This window comes from Panthera leo, chromosome A1, assembly GCF_018350215.1.
Source record: "Panthera leo isolate Ple1 chromosome A1, P.leo_Ple1_pat1.1, whole genome shotgun sequence".
Taxonomy (NCBI): Eukaryota; Metazoa; Chordata; class Mammalia; order Carnivora; family Felidae; genus Panthera; species Panthera leo.
The window spans coordinates 153,532,800-153,540,786 of NC_056679.1; the positions used below are offsets into that span (position 1 = coordinate 153,532,800).

The 7,987-nt window shown below is 38.8% G+C and overlaps 1 long non-coding RNA gene across 5 annotated transcripts in view; it reads left to right on the forward strand.

Annotated features, from left to right (window-relative positions):
* LOC122222727 overlaps nucleotides 1-5,162 on the forward strand; it is a 128,700-nt gene extending 123,538 nt beyond the window's left edge. For 4 of the 5 annotated variants that reach the window (XR_006203827.1, XR_006203821.1, XR_006203826.1 and 1 more), the window contains 3 exons: nucleotides 2,582-2,634; nucleotides 3,226-3,315; nucleotides 4,968-5,162. This is a non-coding gene — a long non-coding RNA (uncharacterized LOC122222727). The remainder of the gene's footprint in view (nucleotides 1-2,581; nucleotides 2,635-3,225; nucleotides 3,316-4,967) is intronic. The other variant, XR_006203822.1, reaches the window with a different exon arrangement.
* Nucleotides 5,163-7,987: the final 2,825 nt, after the last annotated feature.

A 7,987-nucleotide genomic window follows, 5' to 3' on the forward strand; every position in this document is an offset into this window, starting at 1 on the left:
TTTACATCCAAGTTAGCATATAGTGCAACAATGATTTTGGGAGTAGGTTCCTTCATGCCCCTTACCCATTTAGCCCATCCCCCCTCCCACAACCCCTCCAGTAACCCTCTGTTTGTTCTCCATATTTATGAGTATTTTCTGTTTTGTCCCCCTCCCTGTTTTTATATTATTTTTGCTTCTCTTCCCTTATGTTCATCTGTTTTGTATCTTAAAGTCCTCATATGAGTGAAGTCATATATTTGTCTTTCTCTGAGCAGTCCTTTAAATTCTAGAACAAAATAAATCCTAAAGAAGGCAAAGTCAAGAAAAGTTTGGAGTCCTTATTTGTGTGAAATGAAAGAAAGAATAAGAGAGTTAGCTGACGATCCTGTAACTATGTGAACTTTGTATCATGCACTGTGTACAAAAACAATTTCAGATGTTGAGATGTGTATGCTAAAGGAGATCTTAAAATTGTCCTTCCAATGCTCAGGATTGCTAGCATTTGTGAGGGAAGTCCTATGCCTTCCCAAGGAGATAAATAAGATCATCTTAATATGCTCATAATTTTTTATGAGCCAGACCTTTGTTTTAAGAATCAGTTCTAAAGGACTCCGGGGACTTTGGCTATCTTATCCTAACTTAAAAGAAGTCTGGAATTTGAAAAATGCTCTTTCTAGTTTGATAAATTCTCATTCTGCATTAGCTGAGGAAGTTTTCATTCTCCTTGACCTAGGGTTATTCTTGAGTGTTGGGGGACTGACTTACATGCTGTATGAAGCTTCTTGAGAGGATGTTAGTATTCACACAAGATGTGGGCTATGATTTGAGACCTTCCCCAGTTCCAACAGTCAACAGTACAGGGCAAATAGGATTGGTGAATACTGAAATTCAAACTAAAAATTGCCTCTTTAATTGCTTACTTATGTGGATGCTTGATATCCATTAATTGTTGCTTTTAAAAATTGAGACTATATCCGTACATCAATCCACCCTATATGTTTTGATGCATTTCAAAATTAAATTTTCTGGTATAGATTCCAATCAGTATCCCTCATCAACCAAGCACTTTAACATAATGCGTGCTAGAATTTAGTATTTGTTTTTTTTTTTTTTTTTCAGTTATGATTAAAGATAGTGGAATTCTCTTCTGAAGTTTACGATTTGATGATTTTGGCAAATGTATACTCCCTTGTAACCCCAGCAGAAATTTCCTTTGCACCCTTTCCCAGGCAATCCCTGCTTGTACCCCACTGTTCTGATTTTTTAAAAATGTTTACTTTTGAGAGAGAGAGAGAGAGAGAGAGAGAGCGGTAGAGGGGCAGAGGGGGGACAGAGGATCTGAAGTGGGCTCTGTGCTGAAGTTGGACGCTTGACTCACTGACCCAGGCCCCTTGTTCTGATGTTTTTCAGGATGGATTAATTGTGTTATTCTAGAACTTCATAAAAATAGCATCATTCATATCTACACTCTTTGTAAGATTTTCACTGAGCATGTTTTTGAGACTTCATCATATTGTTATAAGTATCTGTGGCTCATTTATTTTTATTGTTGAGTACTACCTCAAATGTAATAACTAATTTGTTTGTCCTTTGTTGAAGGACACCTGTTTTCAGTTTTTGACCATTATGAATGAAGTTGCTACAAGTCTTTGTGTGGTTGTATGTTTTCATTTCTCTTGCATATATACTATGGAGTGGAATGGCTGGCTGGTCATAGCAAAGGTGCATATTTAGTTTTATAAACATTTTCCTGAGTGAAAGGGAATGATATTTTTCCTAATTGTTACTGTAGACTCCCATCTGTAGTGATTTTAATGTTTTAATTCTCCTATGCCACATTCTACTCTGAAGACGAGTATAGGAATATTGTTTTCATCATAGTATAACAATCCAGGGCTGAGCTGGGAATAGGGTCAGGAAGCAAGTGTTCTGAGTTAATTCAGAGCCCTCTGTGCATTACTGTAGTCGCTTCTGGATGGGTAGGAAGGTAGCTGTATTATACTACTGTGAAATAGTTGACAGACTAAGCTCTATCCTATATGAAATGTATTAGAAGAGGCTAAACATAATGTATAGTAATGGTGTCAGTGTTTTCACTAAATTTGTAAGACTTATTGAAGACATTAGTAGCTATACGTGTAGAAAACTATAGACCCAGTTCTATAGGTTAAGTTCATACACCTTGGATTTCTACTCGTTAGGTTCAGCGTATATTTTGTTCCTCATTGAGTTCATGCTAGTCCTCTATAAACGTCTAAACAAAACCCTGATTTATAAGTTTGTCGATTTTTTAACCATAGAAACTGGCTAATATATGGTAAGATTTGAGCCATGGCATGTCTAATGTATAAGTATATTATTTCATACATAGGAAAAAACCTTCTAAACATGATGCATGCTTATGAAGTTTTCACAAGTTAGAAAATAATATATGTTTTTCTAATTTCTCTTGATTGGAAATATGATCATTGGAATTTTCTAGATGTAAGTTTTTTTTTTTTTTTTTAGATGTAAGTTTTTAATGACCTTACTTATACTTACCTAAGTTATTTCCCACTTTCCCCCTTGACTTTTTAACTCTAGGATTCTTTTTTACCAGGGCTATTCTGAAAGGATCTTTGTGATAATCCAGGAGACTGTCCCTATTTTAAGGTCAGCTGATGAGCAAATCACTTCCATCGTCAACTTTGCACTGTTAAGAGCAGAAACTTCAAACACTGGGTCTGTCATTTTCTAGGGTGTCCTTTAGTGTATCCCGTTTTGTCCTGGACAGATTGCAAAAGGGATCCTCCACTGGGTGGGACAATTAGAAAGTGGTGCCAGGATGCACAGGTTGTTTGGGAAATAAAGGACAGATTTCAGCACCACCTCCCTAGGGTATAGCCTGTACACAGCAGCTTCCTGGCATTTTCTATAGACTGACTCCCATGTTTCTCACCTCTGCCTTAGACTTTATTTGTTCCATACTCTGAGCCACCAGAGGGAGACCTGTGTCTTTTGAAGTTCCCAAGGGCCTAGTCTAGCATTGAGAACAGAATAAACCCTCTGGACCCTGTTCTGCTGAGATCTGTGGGTGGCAATACAAAACTACTATCTTTAAACAAAATTTAAGCATTTTTAAATAAAAATTTACAGATTTAAAAGCCATTACAAGCAATCTTAGTTTATGGTAATTAAAAAATAAATGAGGCTTCAATCTTCTATGAGGAATCAAGGCCAAGTGCCCTGTTATCATCTGTGTAGGCCTAAGGAACCCAGACATGGCCAGGAACCTTTGGAGGAAGAATTTCTCTGTATCCCCATTAACTCTGACTTCCAGTTTCCCTGAATAAAGTAAGTGTCTGACATTTTATGAAGACAAATTTTCTCGATAGGGTTCACTCAAAGTAGGATTTCTCCGCTTTTAGCTCTATTAAGCTTCCTGGACACTTTGAGGGTGAGAGTTCTAGACGTCTTGTAGTCATTTTGTTATTCCACAGCTGCTCCTAAAACCAGACATATTAAGGAATGTGTCGAGGCACAATGTCTAGGACGCATTGTTGAAAGTACAAAAAGGAATTTGGAAAGAAGTTTTAGGACACTAATGACAAACATCATGTGTTTCCCAACTTTTCTTGGGGCTGTTTTTAAATGGAAAGTTGTGATACTTTGTAGCAATTCCTAATGTGTCACTCTATTAAATACTCTTCCATTTGTCATGGGACGATAGTTACCTCTATAGGTAAGAACATCTGCCTTCCTGGAACTGAAGGTTTGAAGCATTAGACCAGCTGAACTAATTCAGGAAAAGGGTGTGTGTGTGTGTGTGTGTGTGTGTGATAATAATAGACCTTAAAGAACCTTTAATGATGAGATCCTGAAATTGTTAAAGGTTCTTTTGGATCTGTGAAAAAGTTCAATTCAAATTACTTGGAGCAGGAAGGAAATGTGATAGCTCTTACAGCTGGAATAGCTCACATGCCTGAAGGAATAGCGAAAGGAACTAGAACCCCACATCCTGGAATGGGTCTTAGAACCTCTGGACTCTCTTTTTCTACCCAGCTTTTATCTCTGCTGGTCTCTGATAGGCTTTGTTCTGCATAGAAGGCCTTTTCAAATAATGGAGAAGATGCCCGCTGGCAGCCCCAGAGTCCTACCTCCTAGACTTAGCCTAGTAAGAACCCCTTTCTGCCAGTCCAGTTCTAAGAAAGCACTCTGGTCTTCCTTACATCCTGCTTAAATGCTGGCACCAAAACCTTTTCTCTTGCCAGAGCGAGGGGGCACTACAGTGTGACAGGTTTTAATTGTTAGAATTCAGAGAGGCTGGGAATAGGGTGAGGAGAGCAAGGCAGGGTCATGCAATTACAGGGACAGATACTGTCTTTCTTTAAAATCATCGTACTTTGTTCAAAAGTCTGGGGCAAGCGGAAAATAGAAGAGTAAAAGTCATGGATGCAACTTGGTAGGGTTTAAAAAGGCTAATTTGATACTCTTCCTTTGCCTGAGTTTAGTTGAGAGCTCGATACTGGGTAGAAAGTACAGACTTAAAAACATTGCTTCCCCCCACAACCCCAGATGAAGCTTTTGGAGAAAGTGGTTTAAATTTTTTTAATGTTTATTGTCAAGAGAGAGAGAGAGATTGAGAGCGAGCGAGCGAGCGGGGAAGGGGCAGAGAGAGAGGAGACACAGAATCTGAAGCAGGCTCCAGGCTCTGAGCTGTCAGCACAGAGCCCAATGGGGGGCTCAAAGTCACAAGCCAGGAGATCATGACCTGAGCCAAAGTCTGACACTTAATCGACTGAGCCACGCAGGCGCCCCTGGATAAAGTGCTTTAGAAATGATCCATTGACACCTCCACATCTGCCCTCACGCTTTGGATTCATGTGGGACAGCACACTTCAAGGGAGGAAAGTGGCGGTGTTTAGGGGAGTTCCATTTGCCTGGATCCCTGGTTTGCATTGATTTGCGGCATCAGGAACAAAATCTCTGATCTTCATTCCTTACAGATCTTCATAAATTAACACCACCCACCAAGTGCTTCAGTTACTCCTGATTCATGGAAAGAAAATGGGGCAAGAGATGAGGTGTGCTACCAGAGGTCTCTACCTGATACAAGGAGTCAGGGAGACAAGCTTCCATGAATAATGACTTGAAGGCCCCTATTCTTCATTTACCCTCAACTATTTGAAAATCCCATTTTCATCAAGTAAAACTGGCTCTGTGAGTTGACTCTGGAGTGAAGGCTAGCATTTATATTTCTGCTTAAGGGAATGCTACACATCTGAACTTATCCACTTCCCAGCTATTGTCAAGGTTGTAAAGGCTGGTGACTACTGAGTGCCTATTCCATGAAATTGTTCAGTGACTTACTCTGGTTTGGAGTCTTGTTCAAAGTATCTTAAAGTCCAGTGGGGAGGGGTTATTAGTGAAACCAGATGAGTCATTTCATGAACTCAATCATTGCTCCAAAGCAGAGAAAGGAGACATTAGAGCAGAAGAGGCAGTACTGAGGGAATCTTCATGAAGGAGATACACTTGAGTTATCCCTTGAAGGAGTATTCCAAAAGCAAAGGGAACAGCATGGGTAAAGTTACATGGCATGGAGTATACACATAATATTTGGGAATTGGGAAGACATTTGGCTGGTTGTGTATCTAGTAGAAGAAGGTTACCAAAGCAAATTACCAAACATATTAAACACTTTATATAACACAAACTTTATGGTGCTTTTCATACGTCATTTAATTTAATCTCTATGAGGTTGGGACTAGCTTGTTTCTTCAATGAGGAAGCTGAAACCTATGGAGGTTAAACAGTGTTTTCTGACCACACAGGTAATATTTAAGACATAGGAATAACATGCAGATCTACTTGACTTCAGTTTTCATGCTCTTAACTTCTGCAGTGTGGTGAAGCCAAGGAGAGAAAGGCTGAATAGAGACAGGCTAAGGAATCTGTCCTTAGGTTTGCTCAGTTGCTCACAAGGAGGGAGAAAGCAAAAGGAGATTGTTATTATGCAGGATTGGTGCACTTGTGTGTTTAAAAATTTTTCCTGCACGTTGAATATTTATTATGAATCACCCACATTGTACATTTGTAACATAAGGTATAGGTAAAGAACGTGAATAGAGCAAACACAAGCCTTGATCTTGTATTTGTCTCATAGAGGCAAGAGAGACGAACCAATCATCAGGTACTAAACACAATATAAAATTAAGTCTCCTAAAGAAAACACAGGATGGGGCGCCTGGGTGGCTCAGTCGGTTGAGCGTCCGATTTCAGCTCAGGTCACGATCTCGCGGTCCGTGAGTTCGAGCCCCGCATCGGGCTCTGGGCTGATGGCTCAGAGCCTGGAGCCTGCTTCCGATTCTGTGTTTCCCTCTCTCTTTGTGCCTCCCCCATTCATGCTCTCTCTCTGTCTCAAAAATAAATAAATGTTAAAAAAAAAATTTTTTTTAAATTAAAAAAAAAACCCCACACACAGGGTGGTAGAAGCATAGTCAGGTGAGGGCTTTGGATGCTTACATAGAAATAGGAGAAATAGGGAGATACTCATTGAAATAACCTCTCATTTACAACACAGCAATTTCTATTTTTACACTTAATTGCAATAGATTACCCAGTGTTCACCACTAGATGTCACTGTAAGACTAAAATTAAATTACTGCTTGGCGCTCCCCTGCGGCACCCTCCACCCATATATTTTTCAGCGAATAAGTGGATTAAAAAGTATTAAGAAGGGATACATTTAAAGGGGGGGGGATGTTAAAAAATGAATGATATTATCCTAAATACATCTTTTATTCTACTGCATTACTTTGGAGAACATTATATTGCAGAAAAAGAAAGTGATTCTCAATAAGTATATGTTTGGGGCTAATATTTTAAATTAATTTTGGTTTAAAAATGTATTCATTTACCCCAAAGTAGGATTTTAGTTTTAGACCTAGACTTTGGGTTGTCCATTTGAGATGGTATTTTAAATTGTGGTTTTAATCAAAAGAAAGCAGATGTTAGACATGTCCTGTGACTACTGCTGTCCACATTTATGAGAACAGCATATCTTCAGAGTGCTATGGTGTTTGTGAGATGTTCGCTTCCCCCGCCTATATTTTAGTTAGTTAACATACAGTGCAATATTGGTTTCATAAGTAGAATTCAGTGATTCATCACTTACATACATGTGAGATGTTCTTTTGATTCTGTAGTTTCAGTGAGTTTAATAAAGGGAGCTCAGCTATTCAAAGATAACTTGCTTTGTTAAATTTCACAGAATTTCATTGCCTAAATTATGTGATGAAGATTTTTCAAAAGACTCCAACTTCATTTTTTCCCCTTCCCTGTGATAGCCCTTGCATTAATACACAGATTTTTACTTAGGGTAAAATATTCAGGATTTTGGATTTCTGATTTGATTTTTTAATATTTCAAAATGTTAATATCGCTCTGTCCCTGCTCAGATACATGAATCCCTTCTCTCTTTCCTTCCATTTCCTGCTATTCTTTGCTCTTCACCTGTCTGGCTCGCTGGTGGAACACTTCCATTGCAGTGGCTTCTCTGCTGTATTCATGGCTCGCCATGACCACGTGAGTAGTGTGAATGGTTCTTCTCCTTATTCACTCTTGTAAATTTAGCTTGTCATGTGGTCTTATCCTTTTCTTATCGGTTTTCTTTCATAGCATCTTTCATTAACCTTTGATAACAATAAAGAAGATAAACACAACAATAGTTTATTTCGTCTATTTACCTTTCATATCATATTTGTGACTACGTGACACCAAAATGACTGGCTGACAAACTAATTTAGGCCAGCTGCTAGTTTTTACAACTTCTGGTCAAACACATGGGTTGATACTTATTCCCAGTGAAAAGACTGAATATTTGGATTCATGTGGAATTAGCCTTTTTTGAAAGTTTCCCAATTTTTAATTGTTACTACCTGCTGGTTGTTCCATCCATTTCCTACTGCCTGTAGGGGAGTTTCTTTCTTACGGTTCTGAATTTTTAGGACTGCACGGGACATGA